This window comes from Uranotaenia lowii, chromosome 2 (assembly GCF_029784155.1).
Source record: "Uranotaenia lowii strain MFRU-FL chromosome 2, ASM2978415v1, whole genome shotgun sequence".
In the NCBI taxonomy this organism is placed as follows: Eukaryota; Metazoa; Arthropoda; class Insecta; order Diptera; family Culicidae; genus Uranotaenia; species Uranotaenia lowii.
The window spans coordinates 136,819,949-136,841,188 of record NC_073692.1 but is presented as its reverse complement, the minus strand read 5'-3'; the positions used below and the strand labels follow the sequence as shown (position 1 = coordinate 136,841,188).

At 33.2% G+C, this 21,240-nt stretch overlaps 1 protein-coding gene across 1 annotated transcript in view; it reads left to right on the top strand.

The window, feature by feature from the left end:
* The first annotated feature begins 426 nt into the window (after positions 1 to 426).
* Positions 427 to 21,240, top strand: part of LOC129741292 (uncharacterized) — a 225,054-nt gene continuing 204,240 nt past the window's right edge. The window contains exons 1-2 of the mRNA XM_055733018.1: positions 427 to 848; positions 10,113 to 11,063. The gene's annotated coding sequence lies outside the window, so the exon portion shown is untranslated. The remainder of the gene's footprint in view (positions 849 to 10,112; positions 11,064 to 21,240) is intronic.

Genomic DNA, 21,240 nt, shown 5'->3' with positions numbered 1-21,240 from the left:
TGTTAGTATGGAAGAGTTTTCCCGAGAGAGATCGAACGTACGAGAGCGCATCGATCCGGTTTGGAAAACAGCTGACGCGAACTGCGAAGGGTGCTTAGATTTTCTCTCCGAATCTGAGAGCAATGCTCCGTATGTTTCAGCTGAGTTTTCGTGATGTTTGTATGAACATTAGGTGGTTAGGGGGGATGTTTTCAAAGGTTGATGTTTGTTTTTTTTTTCTCGTTCGTTTCTCTCCTTTGTGGCTGCAGCAGTCGAGTGTTGGTTTCTTGTTTATGTTCCCTCGGCGTTCGATTCGATGCTGTTGTTGATTGTAGGCAAACGGCACAGAAGCTCTCCCACAATTTACAGCGCAATTCGAATGTTGTGTTGGTGAACTCTCAGTGACATTTGGTTGTCAGTGAGGAAAAAAAATCAGCCCCGTGTCTTGTGTGAGAAGATTGTGTGGAACAGGAAAAAGCAGCCATAATCGGTGTCCACCATCAGACTGGTTTTCAGTTCTTGAGAGGAGTTTGAGAAGAAAGTGCGAACATATGCGGAGCGCGTCGTTTGTCGACGGTCGTGGGCTTAATTCTGTGTAAAAGAAAGAAAAAAAAAACAATTGAGATGTGATTCTGTGTTCCATAATTGGGTACATTTTAGAAGCTGTTTTAAATTTAGATGAAATGTAAATGCGAGACAAAATCGTGCGGTCGTGTAATTGATGTGAGTGAAACAAGCTGATGCTAAATCATCTTTGCGGATACGAGCATCGAAAACACACGGATCGATTGAGCTGAGGTGTTACGAAAGTGTGTCGTGAAAATCACAGCACTGTCCAAATGTCAAATACTTAGAAACGTCTCGTGAATGTGAGTTCTCAAATGATCTACTTTTTCCATGGGTTCTAAGATCAAAAATTGAAATAATCATAATCCACTGAATAAAAAAAAATCCATTCCCAAAAGTGCAGTGAAGGGGATGTCAACAGAATCGTGAAAGGGGAGCAAGAAGTTACCCCCACAGTTCTTTGTTGTCGTCGCTCGAAAGTGCTCGACGTGCATCGTCGTCGTCTCGTTTTCTGTTTTCATAACCCTGTGTCGTGTTGTTTTCCCAGCTTGTAGCTGCAGCAGCATTATACTGTACCTATTTTGTATTGGCTTGTTCATTTTTCCATACCACTTCCGGTTGGTCTAATCACAATATTATTTTTGATCATGCTTGCATATATTTTATTCTAAATTGTGCTGGTGGCAATTTCTCAACAGCAGTGTTTGAGATCAAAGAAAAGAGAAATAAGTCTAAGCTTCTGATTAATTATCTATGAAAACTTTTCATAAGATTTCCACCAAGTTAAAGTCAATACCCAAAGTGGCCTTAGTAAATTAAAGTTGTGACCTCAAACGTCCGAAGTAAGTACTCAAGTTCGCAGCGCAATACATTTTGGATAACCAAAAGAGGACGAAGACGAAAAGAAAAAAAAACAATCAAAAACCACTCTGCTGAACCTGAATTGACTTTGATGGTTTCTGAAGTGGGTGAAAACCGCACGCAAACGCAGTAGAGATACTATTTAGATACCTACCTACCTAATCGAAAAAAAACGTTATAAATATCTTATTGGAGCGATATCTCGTCGAGAGGAAGCTTGTTTAATTTCCATTTCATTCCAAAAGCTTGTTTCGAGTGTGGGTTGTATAATCTGTTTAATTTTATTTCAGTGCGAAATGTTGAAAGGACGTGTCATTTGAATTTTAATGTCAGTAATGAATATTCTCTCTGTGGCCCTTAAAATTACTCGTGGATTGTCTATTTAAAATCATATTTAATCATAATCAGTTATTTTATGAGGACAAATATAAATCTGTTATCAAACTATAGGAGCAGTAAATTTATGAAAAAAGTTCGCTCTTGAACATGAACTGTTTGCTTTACACTAAAGAGCAAACTTATAATCTATAACAGAATGAAGGCTTTGAAATTCAAAATCTTGATTCAGAAAGCTTCTTTGTCATAATTAAAACTGTGATTGTAGAATTCGTCTTATTATAATTAGGAAAATTTTTGAACAGTCCGAGTATCAACATAAGTTCAATACTTGAACATTGCTCCTCTCAATATAGACTTAAGTCTATTGCAACCGTCAATGAGACAATTTTTTGCCGTATGTCCGTCGAGTGACTTAAAAAAACTTACAGTGCACATCATTGCACATCAAAATCTTCGAAGCGGAGAAAAAAGAGCAGGGCAAAACAGAAAAGCAATCTTCAATCGCAGCAAAAAGAAGCGAATCAAAGCGAAATACCTTATTGCATCACTGTTTTTGCAACAGAAGTCAGTTATTTTGTGAACAGATAAGAACGACACAAGAATGTGTTTTCACACAGCTGTATCTTTGTGGAGAGTGAGTCAGTTGTCACGAGCAAGAATACGTTTTTGTTTTTCTACGAGTTGAATTAGCTTCTGCAGTCGACTCTTTCAAACATGAAAACTACTACCAACTTATATATTTAACCTAAAAATTATTAAGAAAGAACTATCTGTTTTGTGTGAACAGTAGTTAAAAATATTACATAGGGGAACAGCATTTTAGTGCCTCTAATCTAATAACCAGTTTTTAAAGATTTTGGCGACCCAAACTCTTACATTACGTCAGATTTTGTTCATAACCATTAGTTTTTATGATATTCTACAGTTTCAGAGATACAAACCTAATCCGCTCTAGAGTGTCAATATGATAGTATTGGAAGTTTGGCGGCTTGTAACTTTAAACAGGCGCTTCTAAAGGATTTTTTTTCTTAACCCCCAATGTATTCATCAAATCTTCAATTTAGCATCATCAGCTCTGACAAAAAAAAACTTTGTTTTGGAATCTACAGTGTCAGTTTAATCGCTATTCAAATCTCACTTGTTTCTTAATTGATTTGTGCAAAATGTATAGTTTTAGGAAACCTCGTAACATTACTCAAATATGATAGGTACTCAGACAATATTCAGCTATGTTAAAAGTTTTAGATAAAAAACCGAAAAAACATGCGTCGGAAAAAAGACTGTAGAACAGCTATCAAATTCTCAAAAAAAAATCACTAAGTGACTAAGTAAGCTGAAGTAAGCAACTATATTTTGCACATTCGAATACATATTCTTTTTAATTTTTAAAGATTATGACCAAGGTTGCCGAAAAAAATATGTGTTTCCAACAAAATAAATTCTTGAGTCCTGTACTTTTTGGTCAAAACTCTTTAGAATCGGTAAAATTTCGTAAGCTCAATCAGTTATGATATACAACACAAAATGTACAAAATTAGGCGTTTTAATGCAATTTTATTTAAAATGGGCTTCCTGCCTTTGAACGCATTCTTAAATATGTTTTGAACGAAAAAAAATAGAAAAGACATGTTTAACCTTTTTAATTGATGAAAAATAATTCTCTTTATCATGTTGATAAAATTAATTTCCATTTATGTTGAACACTGGTTCGATGATTTGATATGACGTTTGAATTGTACACCAGACAGTAAAAAAACTGATCACACTGAAATAACACTTAGAACAAAAATTCGACCATTTTGTGGCTAATTTTTTTGTCAGGTTCGCAATACTATATTAGTATTGTCTGACTCAAGCCAAGTTCATTTTAAAAAATGGGATACCTAGTTATGAATGCGTGTATCTTAGAAACCGTTCGTTTGATCAAAATAATACTGAGGGCCTTGCCACGAGCAAGAATGTTTTAGGTAGTATTCAACCGCTGGAATTGGTTTTTTACAAGTTTTGTCATTCACCAGAACTCATATGTTGAAGGTTGCCAAAAAATGTTATGCACGTATCCGAGGCGGAAAAATCCGTGGGATTTTGTTTAAAAATCTGGCAAAATCCAGGCATGTGATTTCAAAATTGACGACCAAAATCCGGGCAATATCCGGTCAAATTTTATTAAAAACTCAGAAACTACTCAACATAAATCAAGATAAAAAATTGAAAAAAAAATTCATCAAAATTTATCGACCGATTTCAAATCGCATTCAAGTCTTCCTTAAAAAAAATTCTTAATTATTTTTATAAAAATTGCTCTAGAAATTTCGTTTGTGAGCATAAATAATAAAATTTTAAAACACAATTTTTTTTGTTTGATATGCCAAATAAAATGAATAAAACGGGCAATCTGGCAACCTTAGATATATTGGATTGCCTCGGTACAGACTATAAAGCTTGAGAGCTTTGAAGCTAGCATAAAAAAAGTTACAGAACGCTAGAATCTTTCTTATGTGTTTCGATACGTTCCCCCAACGACGATATAAGAAAGCAAACATATTTTCTTTGACGCGATGCACATTTCAGCGCATTTTCGGTACATAGTTAGCTCTAGATGGCATTGAAATTTGACAACCTCTTCTCTGGGTGTAGAGATAATATAAATCGCCAACTGAAGGTAAAAACACTGAAATCACTTATCACTAATCGTATCGTATCAACAGCCAGAACTTATGTCTGAATCCCGAAGAATAATAAAAGCATGTTATCATTCTTCTTGTCATTATTCATGTTTCTAATAACTTTAATATAAAACATTAAAATTATCAAGAAACACAAAAAAGCTCGGGCCTACTGTGGAGCAGAGAACGCAGAGACGTCAGGAACAAAAAGAAGGAAGAAGCGTTGACCACCAGTACGATACGCTCCGAGGAGAAATGTGTTGGAAGCACGCTAAATAGTGCTTCTTGTTGATAACTAACCCTTCATTTCATGATTTTTTATTTTTCGTAAAAAATCATTCCAAACAGTAGTAAATGAGGAAGAAGGGAAGAAATATTAGTAAGAACTCTATAGGTTCATCTTGCAACCTCATATTTCTGTTTATTCCAAAAGTTCTTTTTAAAAGATTCAGAAACAAAGGTAGGCAAGAATCATCAACTATGGAAACCGTCTGTACGACTGCGAATCTATATTCAAGTATCATAGGACGGAATAGGCTCTTGGAAATAAATAAGAACAAAAAACATTAGTAGAAAACATAACCTTTCGAGGTCTCTATGAACTCAAAAAGTAAAACCATTCTATCATCAAATGCATTTGGATATGAAATAAGATTTTGACATTAATGTTTTAAGATGACAAGTTGCAAAAATGAAAAAAATATTTCAAACTTGGCTCTACATTTCTACAACTGTTGTTTTTCAAATAAATAACACATAATCAGAACTTTCTCACCAATATCTTAATGAAATCTGTTGAAAATGAAACCATACGCATTTGTAGGCTATCAAGACACATGTTTGATCATATTCATCCAGAAGCCATTTAACTTTATCTCAGTTCGGCAGTTCGCATACATTACGTAACGATTTGGTATTTTTCTGTTTTTTTTTTATCTATTCAGCCAATGCCCTTAATTTTTCTTTTTCTTAGTATTCTTATTTCACCCATAGTAATACGATTTCATTACTTTAATTTTTATTCCGTTTTTTAATCAAAGTAGTCGAGCGCCACGTTAACATAAAAAATAATAACATCGTTGCCTAAAAAATCTTCACAAGACTTAAAGCAAGTTCATTGGTGTTGGGGAAAGTGGTAGAAATTTGGACACTTGTACCACATTTTGAAAATTTTGCCATGCAAAAATGTCTTCGAGATCTTGGGGCGTTTTTTCGGGATTTTTTACAGCACTGTTTTTATTCCAGCCGTATGTGATAGAAATATTTTCGCATCACAGCATGCGAAAATACAACACGTGTTGAAAAAACTCTTGAAGGCCACAGATTTTGAAATTTTTTCACATGGTAAAGTTTTCAAAGTGTGATAAAACGGTCGAAATTTCTATCACTTTCTCCCCACACCAGTGAACTTGCTCTTACAATAAACAACTTAGTTCAATGTATATGATACAATTCTTCCGTTGACCGAAGCATTCACACTCCAGTATCGCAATAAGACAAAAATCCGATATATTCCCAAAACGGCCTAAAAACTAAGATTTTCTCCGAGGTTAAAGGAAACTCTTCCTCCTCCCCACTCGAATTAGGTCCACTTTCTTCTTCACCACATTTTTTTCCTTTTGATAACGGGCATGCATTAAACAGAGCTACATTTTTTCCTCAAGTTCGGCCAAACTGAAGTCCCCCAAAAACAGATTCTTCCGATTCTTCTATTTTGAAAAGGTTTGATTTGTGGATGTGTTGTTAAAAACATTAAAACTTTCCCAAACGGCGGGCTTGCTATTTGGAAATCCATTTCTTCACAATTTTCACCGTTTAAACATCCGCCGATTAGAAAGTTAGATTCATCCTGTTACACTTGAAATTTGTAGAATAGGGCACTAAGTCACCAACGAAACCAGTTCCATTTTTACTCAAATTTACGGATTTTTTCAAACCGAAATTTCACAGCTACGAAAAAATGCGTGTTACATGTTCAACCGACGCCTACTTTTTTTTTCGAAAGTAAATATACTAAAATGTGACCACAAATTAACAGATGTAGAAGCTTATCCTTGAAACTTGTGTAAAGTTGGTTTTGGATCAATTTTAATTGTTTTGGTTGAGCCACCAGATGTCTCCAAGTTCACTGGACAGAACGGTTGTATCCAGTTTACCCAAAAACTTTTACCCAGAATGATTTTTCCCCAAAATGATAAATACCCGAAATCAAACCCCAGAATGAACCATTTCCCAGAAAACAAATTCCCCAGAATGCACCATTTACTAGAATTATTTTTTCAGAAAGGACCATTTCCCAGAACGGAACATTTTCCAGAATGCCACAAATCCCAGTTTTTTTCCTTTAGTATTTTTTTTATTTTTCTGCTGTTTCATCTAATGAATTTTTGTATATTTCATAACATTCGAAATTTAATTGTTCAAAATGATTTTTTGTATGAAACCACTTGTTTGAAAGTTTCGAACTAAATTGACTTTAGAACCAACATTGTGTTTAGTTTGAGGTTTGGGTACTTTAATTGATTTAATGCTAACCAGGATCCTTTCAAAACCCGTTTTGGTATCCGACTCCTTATGCTGCGCGTTCGAACTTAAAGGACATGCTGTCCTTCATGCTGTCGCTTGGCGGACAAGGCCGAGGGACCACCCTTAGCTTTCACGCATACCTAGAGAGCCCCGGCAGACCTAGACAAATGAATTAGAGTCACCGCTTCCGACGGCGGGTCAGCGTCCACCTCGGATTTGGGAACTTCAGCGGCTTTGTGCCGCCTTGGCTTCTTCATCCTCGTTGGTTGCGGCTTTGCCGCTAAAGAACAATATTGTGAAATCCGATTTTTTGTGAAAAAAACTTTATTTTTCATATTCCAGTTTGGAATAATATGCTCAATTTGAAGGATCCGCCGACCGTGGCCGTTTCAGTCTTCTGAGCCAGAGGTCATGAGATCGAGTCTCGGTTACGGCATACATAGTACTCTTTCTGTGGGCTGGTGGTGTTAGCATTAGTAAGATGCTAGCCATTATATCCTTGAAAGATGTACGCTTTAGTCTTAAGTAGTATTTAGATCTCTTCAAAGAAACATGAAGTTTCAGTGAGATCCTATATGTGTGTGTTCGTGTATCTATTTGACGAGTTTCGAGAAAATCGATGTTAAGGTTTCGTAACGCATTCGTGATATCTCAGATGAACAGCTGTACAAATTTAGCCTTGAAACGTGTGTTGGGACGTTGGGACTTTGGGACTGGCCATTTTGAATCAATTTTATACTTTTTCGTTGAGCCACCAGAAGAAATTATGATGATACAATTTTTCTCAGCTAAAAGTAGGTAATATTCAACAATTTGAAGTTGTACAATCTATTAAAGTATGTAAGTTTATTTATTTATGAATTGATACATGTTGTGCCCTTTCAAAAAATTGTTACTTCTAAAAGAACTAAGGCTATGATCATTTAGTATCCGGGCAGTTACAAACGCTTGTATTTTAAAAACGTTTCATTTGATCGAAAAACTTTCTATGGAGGAAATGAAGGTGTTAGTATGACATTTAAGAAGAAAATATAAAAAAAAAATATTTGTCAATGATTCCAAGAAATAATCATACTTTTTCATAAAATCTCTTTTTTAACTTTGCACACTTGTGTCAGTCATGTTTTGATCTATTATTTTTACCACAGAATTAAAAACTTTGCAAATTCATGATATTTTACACAAACTCACCTGGAAAAAGCAATTGGAATTTTGGAACTTTTTCATGAGTAGGCATCTCGAGAAATTTGATCTCATAAATCCGGTTTTAACATAAATTTCTTCGTCCATCAGGGCACATCTGTCGCGTTGCTTAAAAAAACGGTTGCACATATTGCAATCTAAGGAACTGTTCACTATTAGTTATTTACTTGGTGTCTACTAGTCAGACAACACTTTTTGCCGGCCGGAAATGGATTTTTTGCATTATTTAAGGGGTATGCATTCAGTTATCCCCAATAACCATAGACTTTTTACCATATTTAAGATAAAAGGTTCCATTCCGATGTTTGATTTCAACTTCGTGTGAATTCTAGAGTGGCTCCTTATAATTCTTAACCATTCGGTCCAAAAAAGAATCAGAAAAAAATCAACAGTTTATGAGTTTTCAAGTCGACAATGAAGAATTTTTGAGGCGCAAAATGCGCAAAAGGCGCAAATTTGTGCAAAATTATTTTTACCATGTCTTTTTGCATCGTAAATATCTCAAACACACATAAACTTAAAAATCTGGCAAAAATAGGCAAGATAGTCCTTTTCATAACCAACACAACGCTGCTAAAGTTTTGCATATCCGAGCTCTAATAACGTAGTTATCACCGAAATAAAGTGCCCGGATACTAAATCATCATAGCCTTATCAAGAAACAGCGCCATCTATTGCGCCGTAGAAAAGTTACAAATCATTCACTGTTTTTCATCAATTTTGAACGGTTTCTTTAAAAAAGAGCATTTGAAATTTTACACAAATTTCTGAAGATTTTTTGTTTAAGCTTGTACATCTGTTCATATGTGGTGATTGCATGATTGCATAATAAAAACTTTTAACTTAAGCCTTTAATTTGAACTAAAAAAGCATATATTTGAAATCAGACCAGTCCATTGCACACCAAAAATATCTGTCTAAATTTGGCTCCGCTTAAAGCATTCCGTATCAAACCTAAGAAGAATAGACCATCTTGCAAAAATAAAAGTTCTAGTGTTGATCCGAGATATCGCGCTGCAGTTTTAATTTCATTTCATGTTGAACATATAAACGATTTGCCACCAAAATACAATATTTGAACCGCCTTAACTTTTTTGTTTTAACTTTTTTTTTCGAATGAATGATATGATTGGCTAGCATCTTACAAATGCTAACACCACCACACCACATAAAGTGTACTATGTATGCCATGACCGGGATGCAATCCGATGAACCTTTGCGTAGATGACTTGAACTCTAACCAGTACGTCAAAGCTGCTGGATTGTTTTTCGATTCCTATCGTTGGGGTAGTTGGTTTCTTTGGATTTTGATTGATTCGTTCGACAATAAGACCTGTACTGGAAAAATGGTGCACAACTTTATTTTGTGAATAATTTTGACTGTATGAATGGAATTTAATGAAATTATTTATCAAAATTTATGTCAGTCGTTAACCATTACCATTCTAGTTACTATGGGACGTTGTAACTTGAAGAAATGCATCTATGATCTATAAATATGTTTTAGACGCCCTAACTCTAGTTCTAGAGAAAATGATCCAACTGATAAAGTACAGTTCAACTACTTGTGATGTAAAAAAGTCATTAATAGATAAAAAAAATCGATCTGAGGTACAGTTCATTTACAAAATAGTATCGCGCTGTAATAGATTATCTGCCGTGATCTATCCGTTTCGTGGCATTATGCCGCCGCAATCAATCAGCTAATTACTGATTGCTGAAGAAAATATATGCAAAATTCTATCCGATTTCTAAAATTAAGACGATTATGCTCGGTTTCGCCATTTAAATGTAAATTTAGCTGCTCCACGATAGGTTCCTATAGCTATGAACCAGATTTCAACCCACAACAACGAGACGGCGACGACTTAATGACGAGCGAGCCGAGCCATTTCATTCAGCTTTGGCTCAGCTGTTTCGTACCACTTTTTTTCAATATAATTTTTTTTCCTCTCTTTTCTGTCGTTTCAGATTTCTGCTGCAAAGAATGGCACAGAGTTGAAGTAGATAGAAGGTAGAAGAAGAAAAAAAACGAGCAACGAAACAATACTACCAACTCCAACGCCCCGTGGCAGTGATCGTGACGCTCCGTGATGGCCATATAATGGTTTACCCCCGGAATCTCCGTCTCTTTTCCTCTGTCCCTTTTTCGCAACCTTTCGTTTCACTTTCTTGGGGGTTGGTATCTACTAAATAGTGGCCCTATTCCAGGTGATCTAAGCACCTCTGAGTTGGCAGAATAACGACGTAGTGCAAGAAGTGGGGGGGAAATTGGGACCTCGTGTCGTACCAATCGCAACTGCGACATTTTTTTTTCGTTTCTGCAACCAGAAGTTCGATGCAAGAAGTGTATGACTTGGTATTGGTTTCAGTCAGTGGTGGGTGACTCAAAGTTTACTAAATCGGTTTCACCAGTTATTGTTACTTCGCGATTTCGAAAAATAAGCAGCAGCAATAAAAAATTAATTCCTCGACACGTTGGAGATCCATTGATGGAGAGCTGTTGGGTGGCTTTTGAGATGCTGGAAAAGCACTGTGCTGAGAAATAGAGCACAGTGAGTTGGGGTTTTTAATTTGCCGAGTGGGTGAAGGGGAGCGAGCCGGAGTGAAGAAAGAACGCCGAAAAGTTTCGATATTGTGCAGCAGCTTGGATAGCAAAATTTTGATGGATGTTAAATTGAAGAGAAAAATAAGTGATAAATTAATTTCTGGTGGCTTGTGCGAGTGAATGTTGAAGGAGCTATGGCCAGAATCGGTGAATTCAATATTGAATAGCTGATAGGTGAAGTGAATATGGGTATCTTTCAGCTTGACTGAGAAAAATAAAACTGGTGATAAAATTCGTCGCTTTCCAACCATAAAGTTTCAAGATAACAAGAGTTGCCGAACACATGAGGATTAAAACATGATCCTGAAGCAAAGGTAAGGCTAATCAAATAAAAATAACTTCGTGTGACTTTCCCATACATTTTAACATTGAATTTTCGAAATCATATTTTTTTTATTTTAACAGATTTGATCTACCTACTATCTTATTATTTATTTATTTATTTATTTATAAATTTATTTATTAATGATTTTCTCGGATTAGTCTCAAGACTGTTGTCAACTTAAATGAAAATGAGAACCTCAAAGTCGAAGTAAACGACCTTAAATCCTCGCAATCCAAATTAACTAACAAGGTAGAAAAATTAGAGAGCAATTTGGATAAAATAAACCGTGAAGCAGTTTCCAACAATGCCATGGTCTTTGGCCTCCCTATGACTAGCAGCGAAAACATCACTGAACTTGTTTGCAAGATATGTACAAAAATTGGTTACAATTTGAAACCTGAACAGCTGGTCTCTGCAAATAGATTTTTTTCGTCTAAAACTAAGGTTGACCCTTTTGCGCCGATTAAAATAACTTTTAAAGAGGTTTCTGTGAAAGAGGAAATATTTAATAAAAAACGCGTTTTTGGTAAACTTAATTCAACTGCCCTTGATCCTCCCCTTTTATCTAATGGAAAATGTGGCAATATCGTATTAAGAGATGAATCAACTCCCTTTGCCCTTGAACTATTAAATGAGTTACGTGAATCGCAAGACATCCTTGGGGTGAAATATATCTGGCCTGGTAGAGGCGGCGCAATCCTAGTAAAAAAAGATGAAAATTCGATACCAGACATTGTGAAAACAAGAAGCGATGTAAGTCGAGTCATAAGTAAATATTTGGCTATAACCGACAGAAATGCAAATCAGCCTCCAAAAACTACCCCGTCACCTAAACGTAAGAAGACTTAACCTTCCCATGCCGTTCGGGTCAATATGACCCGAAGCGCACATTTCAAATCTCTTTAACATCATTCCAATACACTGAAGAACTTGTAATTTTGACAGACCAAGTATGTTCTATGAAAATAATGATCAAATTAACGTCAAAAAATTAAAATTTGAGTTTTGAAAATCGGTTCATTGGGAAATGAAACACAGCTAAGCAAAGCAAAAATTGGATATCGTTTTTTTTAAAGTTAGATTTTTTTCTACCGGAAGATCTGAGATAGCGGTCAAAACTTTCATTGGTCCCCAACATATCTGTACACTGTAGGATAGATGGATTCTTGACAATTTCAAATATCAATGAAACACTTAAATACAAAAAAGCTGCCAAAAGTGATGAGCATTTTAAAAATAAAATTGATTTTTCGGACTTTTTACTTTTTGAACCAGTTTCTGATATCTTGGTAAAACATATCGACTTTATTTTTAAATTTTGAGTAATAAGAATAAATTACCTACACAATGAATATAATAACATCAAAATCGGTTAACATTTACAGCCAGGAGAACGAAATCAAACTACAACTCAAATTTCCCCGAAACGGATATTTTGCGAACGGCATGGGAAGGTTAATATTCTGTGGTCCTTGTGGTGTCTGATTTTTTTTGTTTAATTTTAATTTAATCTAATGGATAATTTAATCAATAAGTTTAATTATAATATTTTAGATTTTAATGCCTCTATAATAGAAAATAATTTGAAAAAGCTTCGGATCTTTCAATGGAATATACGTTCGATGGTCGATCTGGAAAAATTCGACAATTTAGGGGAGATGAGGGCATAATGAGCACCCAGGGCATAATGAGCACTACGCTTTTCTACGAAAGTACGTATTTTATTAAATAAATTTTCATGAGGATTTGTTTCGTACTTCCTATAGTATTAATTTTTCACAAAAAAAGGAATCTCCTTATCATCTTTACAGAGATATTTAAAAAAAACTAGCTTGGTTCTCAAGTTACGAAAATATTATAATTTTTGAGCACCACGAAATAAGCTCTTATTATCTTAAAATAACCTTGATCTATAATGTACGCACTGCAACATGATGTGCACATTGTTTCTCAATTTTTACCATCAAAAAATTTTTGATTTTTCACTTTTATCAATTTTAAAACACGTTTTTACTTAAATTTGTTGACTAGGGGCATATAGAGCACCATATTATAGAGGCATAATGAGCATTTTCTGCCGTAGAATCTAGCAGCGAATTCAAATTGATTTATAGCGCCAGACCTTGACTAGTTTTCATTCGACGATTTAGCCTATTGGTAAGGTGTCGGAGAGGTAATCAAAAGACTAAAGTTAGATTTCTGTTCGAGGTGATTTTTTTCCATTCACAATTCATGATCGATTTTTTTATTGTTACATTTTACGGCTAGTAGCATCATCCTCCGAACAAAGCACTTAATGTATGAGCGTGCGTAAATTGTTTGTATTCTACAAACAGACCTAGATTATTTTGTTATTGCTTTGTTTGATGAATCTACGACTCACCTGACTTCATCGAATTGAATTCGCTGCTATATTCCCCGGCAAAAACGAACATCTTGCTCTGATTAATGGTGCTCATACTGCCTCAGGGGGGGTTCTCATTATGCCTCCACAGTGGCTGGTTTTCAGCTTTTGGCAAAATTTTTTAAAATGCATTTTTGAACGTTTTCACCTAGTTTTTCACGTTTCAGCCCGTTAGGGAATAGGCTTTTCAAGTGTCTGAATACGAAACAATAATGTAACCTCCATATTATAGCTATTTTCTATGGTTAAATAACCGTTTTCCTTAAGGTGGCCATTATGCCCCCATCTCCCCTACTAGAGATTATTGAACAGTCTAAAGTTGTTTTTGATGTGATAGTTATTTGTGAAACATGGCTTTTAGATGAACATTGTTCTTTGTATGAGATTCCTGGTTACTCATCAATCTTCTCGTGTCGTAGTCAACCGAATGGCGGTGTAGCAATGTATGTTAAAAATAACCTCAGATTCAGAACCATCAGCAATATTGCTATCGACGGTTTCCACAGCATTGCCGTCGAACTGTCCATAAACGGTCAAATTATTGACATACATGGTATTTACAGACCACCTTCATTTCCTTTTAATGTTTTCTATGACAACCTTGAGTCTTTGTTGTCTTCCGTACCTGATAATCATTCGTGTTTTATCGTAGGTGACCTCAACGTTCCCATTAACCTAGTTAATAACAATTCTGTGATTAAATACAAAACTCTGCTCGAATCTTTTGGTTTTTTGTGCTCTAACACCTTGACTACAAGGCCTAATAGTAATAATATTTTAGACCATGTAGTCTGTAAGTATAATGATATAACTAAGTTAAAAAATGATACCATTTACACCGACATTAGTGATCATCTTCAAATTATTACATCCTTTGATCTTTTTTCGGATAAACAGAATAAAACATTAACAAAAACTATTACAAACCACTCTGAATTGAACGAGAGGTTTGAAAGTTATTTGAGAGGAATTAGTGCTGTAGAAGATGCAGACTTGTGCATTCAAAACATCACTTCCACCTACAACTCCTTGTTCAAAGCCTGTTCAAAAAAAGTTAGGAAATCGATTAAGCTCAAAGGCAATCACTGTCCGTGGATAAATTTTGATCTTTGGACACTGATCAGAATAAAAAACAATTATCTCAAAAGAGTAAAAAAAATCCAGAAAATACACATTTGAAAGAAATGCTGAATCATATTTCGAAAAAAGTAGAAGTTTGTAAGAGGAAATGTAAGAGTACTTATTATGAAAATATTTTGAGCAATACATCTGATTCAAAACTATGGAAAAAAATAAACTCAATACTCGGAAGGTCGAAAACTAAATCCGACATCTTCTTAAGAGTTGATAACACCGTCGAGGAAAACCAACATGAAGTTTGTACTACATTTAACAATTACTTTACCAGCATCGGAAAACCTCTCGCAAACACTATTACTAGAGACCCTGATTTCAACACTTTCTCGCATATAAACCGGGTTTCTAACTCATTTTTTCTGCGGCCTGCTTCAGTTAACGAGGTGACTGTTGCCATTGAATCTTTGGAAAACAAAAAAAGTAGTGGTCCAGACAATATCTCGCCACAAGTACTCAAAAATCACAGTACACATTTTGCCAAAATTCTTGCGGAATGTTTTAACAAAATCATAGAGACAGGAGTTTATCCAGAATGCCTCAAAACTGCAAGAGTAATCCCTATTTTCAAGTCTGGTGATCAACTCGATGTAAATAATTATCGACCCATTTCAACCTTAAGCGTTTTCAGCAAAATTTTCGAGAAGCTTTTGATAAGCAGAATGAATAGCTTTTTAAATGAAAACAACGTTTTTTACCGTTAAACAATATGGTTTCAAATCAGGATCCAGCACGCTTACAGCAATCTGCGAGCTGATGGATTCTGTCATTTGTGAAATAGACACGAAAAAAATTGTAGGCGGTCTTTTACTTGACCTTAAAAAAGCCTTTGACACTTTAAACCACGAAATATTGTTGAACAAACTTGAGTGCTATGGCATGAGAGGCTTAGTCAACGACTTAATACGCAGCTATTTGTCAAATAGAAAGCAATTTGTCTGCTTAGGAGAAGAAAAGAGCTCCCTAGAAAAGCTGGAGGTTGGTGTTCCGCAAGGCAGCAATATCGGACCCTTACTCTTTCTACTTTACATAAACGATCTCAGTAAGTTGCCGTTACACGGTACACCCCGCCTGTTTGCAGATGATACAGCTCTCTTTTATCCCGCAAACTGTTCCAATATAATTATCAACCATATGGAAGAAGATTTAAGAGTTCTTAATAGTTATTTTTCCGCCAACCTCTTGACCTTGAATCTTGCTAAAACAAAGTACATGATTTTTCACTCTCCTCGGAAAAAAATCGAACCACACAACGATCCTAAACTATCTACTACAATAATTGAAAAGGTAACAAACTTCAAGTACTTGGGAGTTTTATGAAATAATTTATACTGATTGATACTATTAAATAGGACCTTTAAGACTACCATGAAATAATTTAGTTAACCCATGTGTAATTTTATGGGCTTGTGATATAGCTCAGTTGGCAAGTCAGTTGCCTTGTGAGCCGATGTCTACGAGTTCGAGCTCAAGAATAAACCACAGAGAACAGACGTACAAGCTCGAACAAAAAACCTTCAAAAAAGTGTGTAAAATTTCAAATGCTGACATCCAATAAAATACGTTAAAATTTGACTTGAAACAGTGCCATCTATTGCGCCGTTCAAAATTTACAAATCAAATTTTCAAGTGCCAGTTTTCGAAAAGGCTTATCGTAAGAGTTCTCCCTCTTTACTTTCTCTCTTCGAGAATTTCTTTGGGCCCGGCTAGTAAAACTACCAAAATGAGCGCGGCGACGAACGTGTTAAAATGTTTCCCACGCGAAAAATTCTTAAAAAAAAATATTCCAACATGTCAATCGTTAGAGTATAACATGAGCTTCTTAAAGCCATACTTTCAAACTAATAGTAAACTCTCATTTTTTTAAGAAAAAGTTTTTCAAAATGTATGATATGGATTCGCTTGATCCCTCGAGGCCAAAAAGGTGTATATTTCCTTTCTGAATGGATGTTGATCTTTGCTAAGCACGAAATTATTATTACCAATATTTATCCAATAATTTCCCGATAAAAAGGACTCGAAAAGTGCATTTATCTAAAATTAGAAAATTGCACCTTTAAATATGTAAGATAATAGGGTGGAAGACAAACATTCAAAATTCTTATTGTCGGACATTTATAAACTGTGAAATGAAAACAATATGATCAATAAAGTCAATGGAACATCCATCTTTAGATTTTGCAAGCTTTATGTCAAAGCTAAGGGCACGCTGATTAAAAGATAAAGTCTCCTTTAACTCTAAAAATATCATTTTTTCAGTCGCATGAAAATGCTTCTAGTTCATAGTTCATGTGTCGATCCGAGTTTTGCAGCATATAAGCTTGAAATTACACGCTATCAGAAAATGCAAAAAACGGCGATCTGCAAAATTTTTCCAATAAGATACGATGAAAATGAGAAACAGGAATCAAGTATTCCCATTCTCCTCTACACTCTCAGGTCTCCTTATCAGCTTTCATGCCATGTCCTTTTTGCTCCTAAGAAGTTTTGTTTGTCGGAGGAATTTTGACCTGCCTCTAAAAATATCCATGAAGCTGCAATTTGGCGATTCAAGGGTATTTTAAGACGTTTAAGGTTTTTTTTATAGTATTTATTTAGTTGCTGTCGTTTTAAATGAGCGATTTTCTTGGTTCTAATACTTTGTTTATTGGAAGCAGTTATCACGTGGCAAACCCAATTTCTGCACGAAAAGTTGCAGGTCATGTTACAGGACGGCCAATTAATCGTTGAGTTGCGAACCTCCGTACTCTAGGATCTGCAGACCTCTAAAGAACTCATAACATGCTCTTAATCACTGAATAAAATGTCAAAAGTACATTGGAGTGCCAACTAGAGCCGATGTTTATGATTTACAAAAATCTTAGATGGACTTTCGATTTTTGAAAATAAGAAAGTTTTTCTATACAAAATCGTTGACTACTCATCTAGAAAAAATATTTGAACAATTCAGCTTGTAGCGCTAAGTTTCAGAAGAATTTTTTTCTCAACAAAATATCATTATGTTGGATTCTCCTCATAGCTATAATTACAACCCTATTGAAATTTTATAGGAGTTGAAAAACAATTCCGCTCAATCTCCTTGGAAATTCTCCATTGTTGACTAGAAAATTCTTGAATTGTTGATTTTTTTCTTATTTTTTTTGCCCATTTGATAAGGAATAATAATGTGAAGGAATTAATGCACAGAATCATTATTACGAGATGGATAAGCAATATTTTTGCAGCATTATTGTGTTGATTATGAAAAGTACCAAAATTGACAAAATTGACAAAATTGACAAAATTGACAAAATTGACAAAATTGACAAAATTGACAAAATTGACAAAATTGACAAAATTGACAAAATTGACAAAATTGACAAAATTGACAAAATTGACAAAATTGACAAAATTGACAAAATTGACAAAATTGACAAAATTGACAAAATTGACAAAATTGACAAAATTGACAAAATTGACAAAATTGACAAAATTGACAAAATTGACAAAATTGACAAAATTGACAAAATTGACAAAATTGACAAAATTGACAAAATTGACAAAATTGACAAAATTGACAAAATTGACAAAATTGACAAAATTGACAAAATTGACAAAATTGACAAAATTGACAAAATTGACAAAATTGACAAAATTGACAAAATTGACAAAATTGACAAATTGACAAAATGACAAAATTGACAAAATTGACAAAATTGACAAAATTGACAAAATTGACAAAATTGACAAAATTGACAAAATTGACAAAATTGACAAAATTGACAAAATTGACAAAATTGACAAAATTGACAAAATTGACAAAATTGACAAAATTGACAAAATTGACAAAATTGACAAAATTGACAAAATTGACAAAATTGACAAAATTGACAAAATTGACAAAATTGACAAAATTGACAAAATTGACAAAATTGACAAAATTGACAAAATTGACAAAATTGACAAAATTGACAAAATTGACAAAATTGACAAAATTGACAAAATTGACAAAATTGACAAAATTGACAAAATTGACAAAAATTGACAAAATTGACAAAATTGACAAAATTGACAAAATTGACAAAATTGACAAAATTGACAAAATTGACAAAAATGACAAAATTGACAAAATTGACAAAATTGACAAAATTGACAAAATTGACAAAATTGACAAAATTGACAAAATTGACAAAATTGACAAAATTGACAAAATTGACAAAATTGACAAAATTGACAAAATTGACAAAATTGACAAAATTGACAAAATTGACAAAATTGACAAAATTGACAAAATTGACAAAATTGACAAAATTGACAAAATTGACAAAATTGACAAAATTGACAAAATTGACAAAATTGACAAAATTGACAAAATTGACAAAATTGACAAAATTGACAAAATTGACAAAATTGACAAAATTGACAAAATTGACAAAATTGACAAAATTGACAAAATTGACAAAATTGACAAAATTGACAAAATTGACAAAATTGACAAAATTGACAAAATTGACAAAATTGACAAAATTGACAAAATTGACAAAATTGACAAAATTGACAAAATTGACAAAATTGACAAAATTGACAAAATTGACAAAATTGACAAAAATTGACAAAATTGACAAAATTGACAAAATTGACAAAATTGACAAAATTGACAAAATTGACAAAATTGACAAAATTGACAAAATTGACAAAATTGACAAAATTGACAAAATTGACAAAATTGACAAAATTGACAAAATTGACAAAATTGACAAAATTGACAAAATTGACAAAATTGACAAAATTGACAAAATTGACAAAATTGACAAAATTGACAAAATTGACAAAATTGACAAAATTGACAAAATTGACAAAAATGACAAAATTGACAAAATTGACAAAATTGACAAAATTGACAAAATTGACAAAATTGACAAAATTGACAAAATTGACAAAATTGACAAAATTGACAAAATTGACAAAATTGACAAAATTGACAAAATTGACAAAATTGACAAAATTGACAAAATTGACAAAATTGACAAAATTGACAAAATTGACAAAATTGACAAAATTGACAAAATTGACAAAATTGACAAAATTGACAAAATTGACAAAATTGACAAAATTGACAAAATTGACAAAATTGACAAAATTGACAAAATTGACAAAATTGACAAAATTGACAAAATTGACAAAATTGACAAAATTGACAAAATTGACAAAATTGACAAAATTGACAAAATTGACAAAATTGACAAAATTGACAAAATTGACAAAATTGACAAAATTGACAAAATTGACAAAATTGACAAAATTGACAAAATTGACAAAAATGAAAAGTTGAAAAAACTGTAAAAATTATCTATATTGACAAAATTGACACAGAGGACAAATTGACAAATATCATTAAATTTAACAAAATTTTCAAAATTGACAAAATTGTCAAAATTGACAAAAACGAAAAGTTGAAATAACTGAAAAAATTAACTACATTGACAAAATTGACAGAGAGGACAAATTGACAAATATCATAAAATTTTACAAAATTATCAAAATTTACTAAACTGACAAATATGACGCAATTCACAAAGTTGACAAAAATGGTCAAATGCACAATTTTGACATAAATAACATAACTTTACAAATATACAAAATTGACAGAATCTTTAACCCTCACCGATAAAGCCGCAAATTAATTTCATAAGACATAAATAACATAACTTTACAAATAAACATAATTGGACAGAATCAACATCATTGAAAATACTGATAAAATTGGCAAAATTGACAAAAAGGACAAAACTGACAACGGGGATAAATTTGACAAAATGTAACAAAAAAGCATGATTCAAATTAGAAAGTGATAAATATGATAAAATAATAAAAATGATAAAAAAAAAACACAAATGCAAAAATGACAAAAAATACAAGAATCACACAAATTATAAAAATAAATACATGACATAATGTCAAAAATGAGAGATTGTTGAAATGGACAAAGTAGATAAAAATAACGAAATTTACAAAAAGGACATAACTGACAAACCTCACTTGAAAAAAGTTTCACAAATGACGAAATTGACCAAATTGACACAATTGAAAAATGAATCATAAATGACAAATTTGACGATTTCGACACAATTGAAGAAACCGACGAAATTGACAACAGTGACAAAATTGACATAAATCTCGCGTGAGCTTTCATTAACCGCAAGATGTAAACAAATAGTTTTATTACAAAAAAAAAAATACAAAAACTGACATAACTTAGTCACAACTTCTTTCCATTTAGAATATTTGTAGCTTGAACAACATATTCTATATGTGAAATACTAATTTAAAAGTTGTTTTGATAACATTTGCAACAGTTTTCTGTGAATTCTCAAGATGTTTCATACGACGTAATGAAAGCTCACACGAGAAATGACAAAACTGGCAAAATTGATAATATTTGAAAAACCGACAAATGTAAGAGATGGACAAAATTCACAAGATTGACAAAAATAGACAAAATTTCAAATGTCAGTTTTGTAAATTTATTCTATTTTGTAAGTTTATTAAATTTTTCCAATGTTTTCAAATTTGTTAATTTCGTGAATTGTGTCTATCATGTTGTATTTTCGTTTTTGCAATTTTCTAAATGGTTTGAGTGTAATTTATT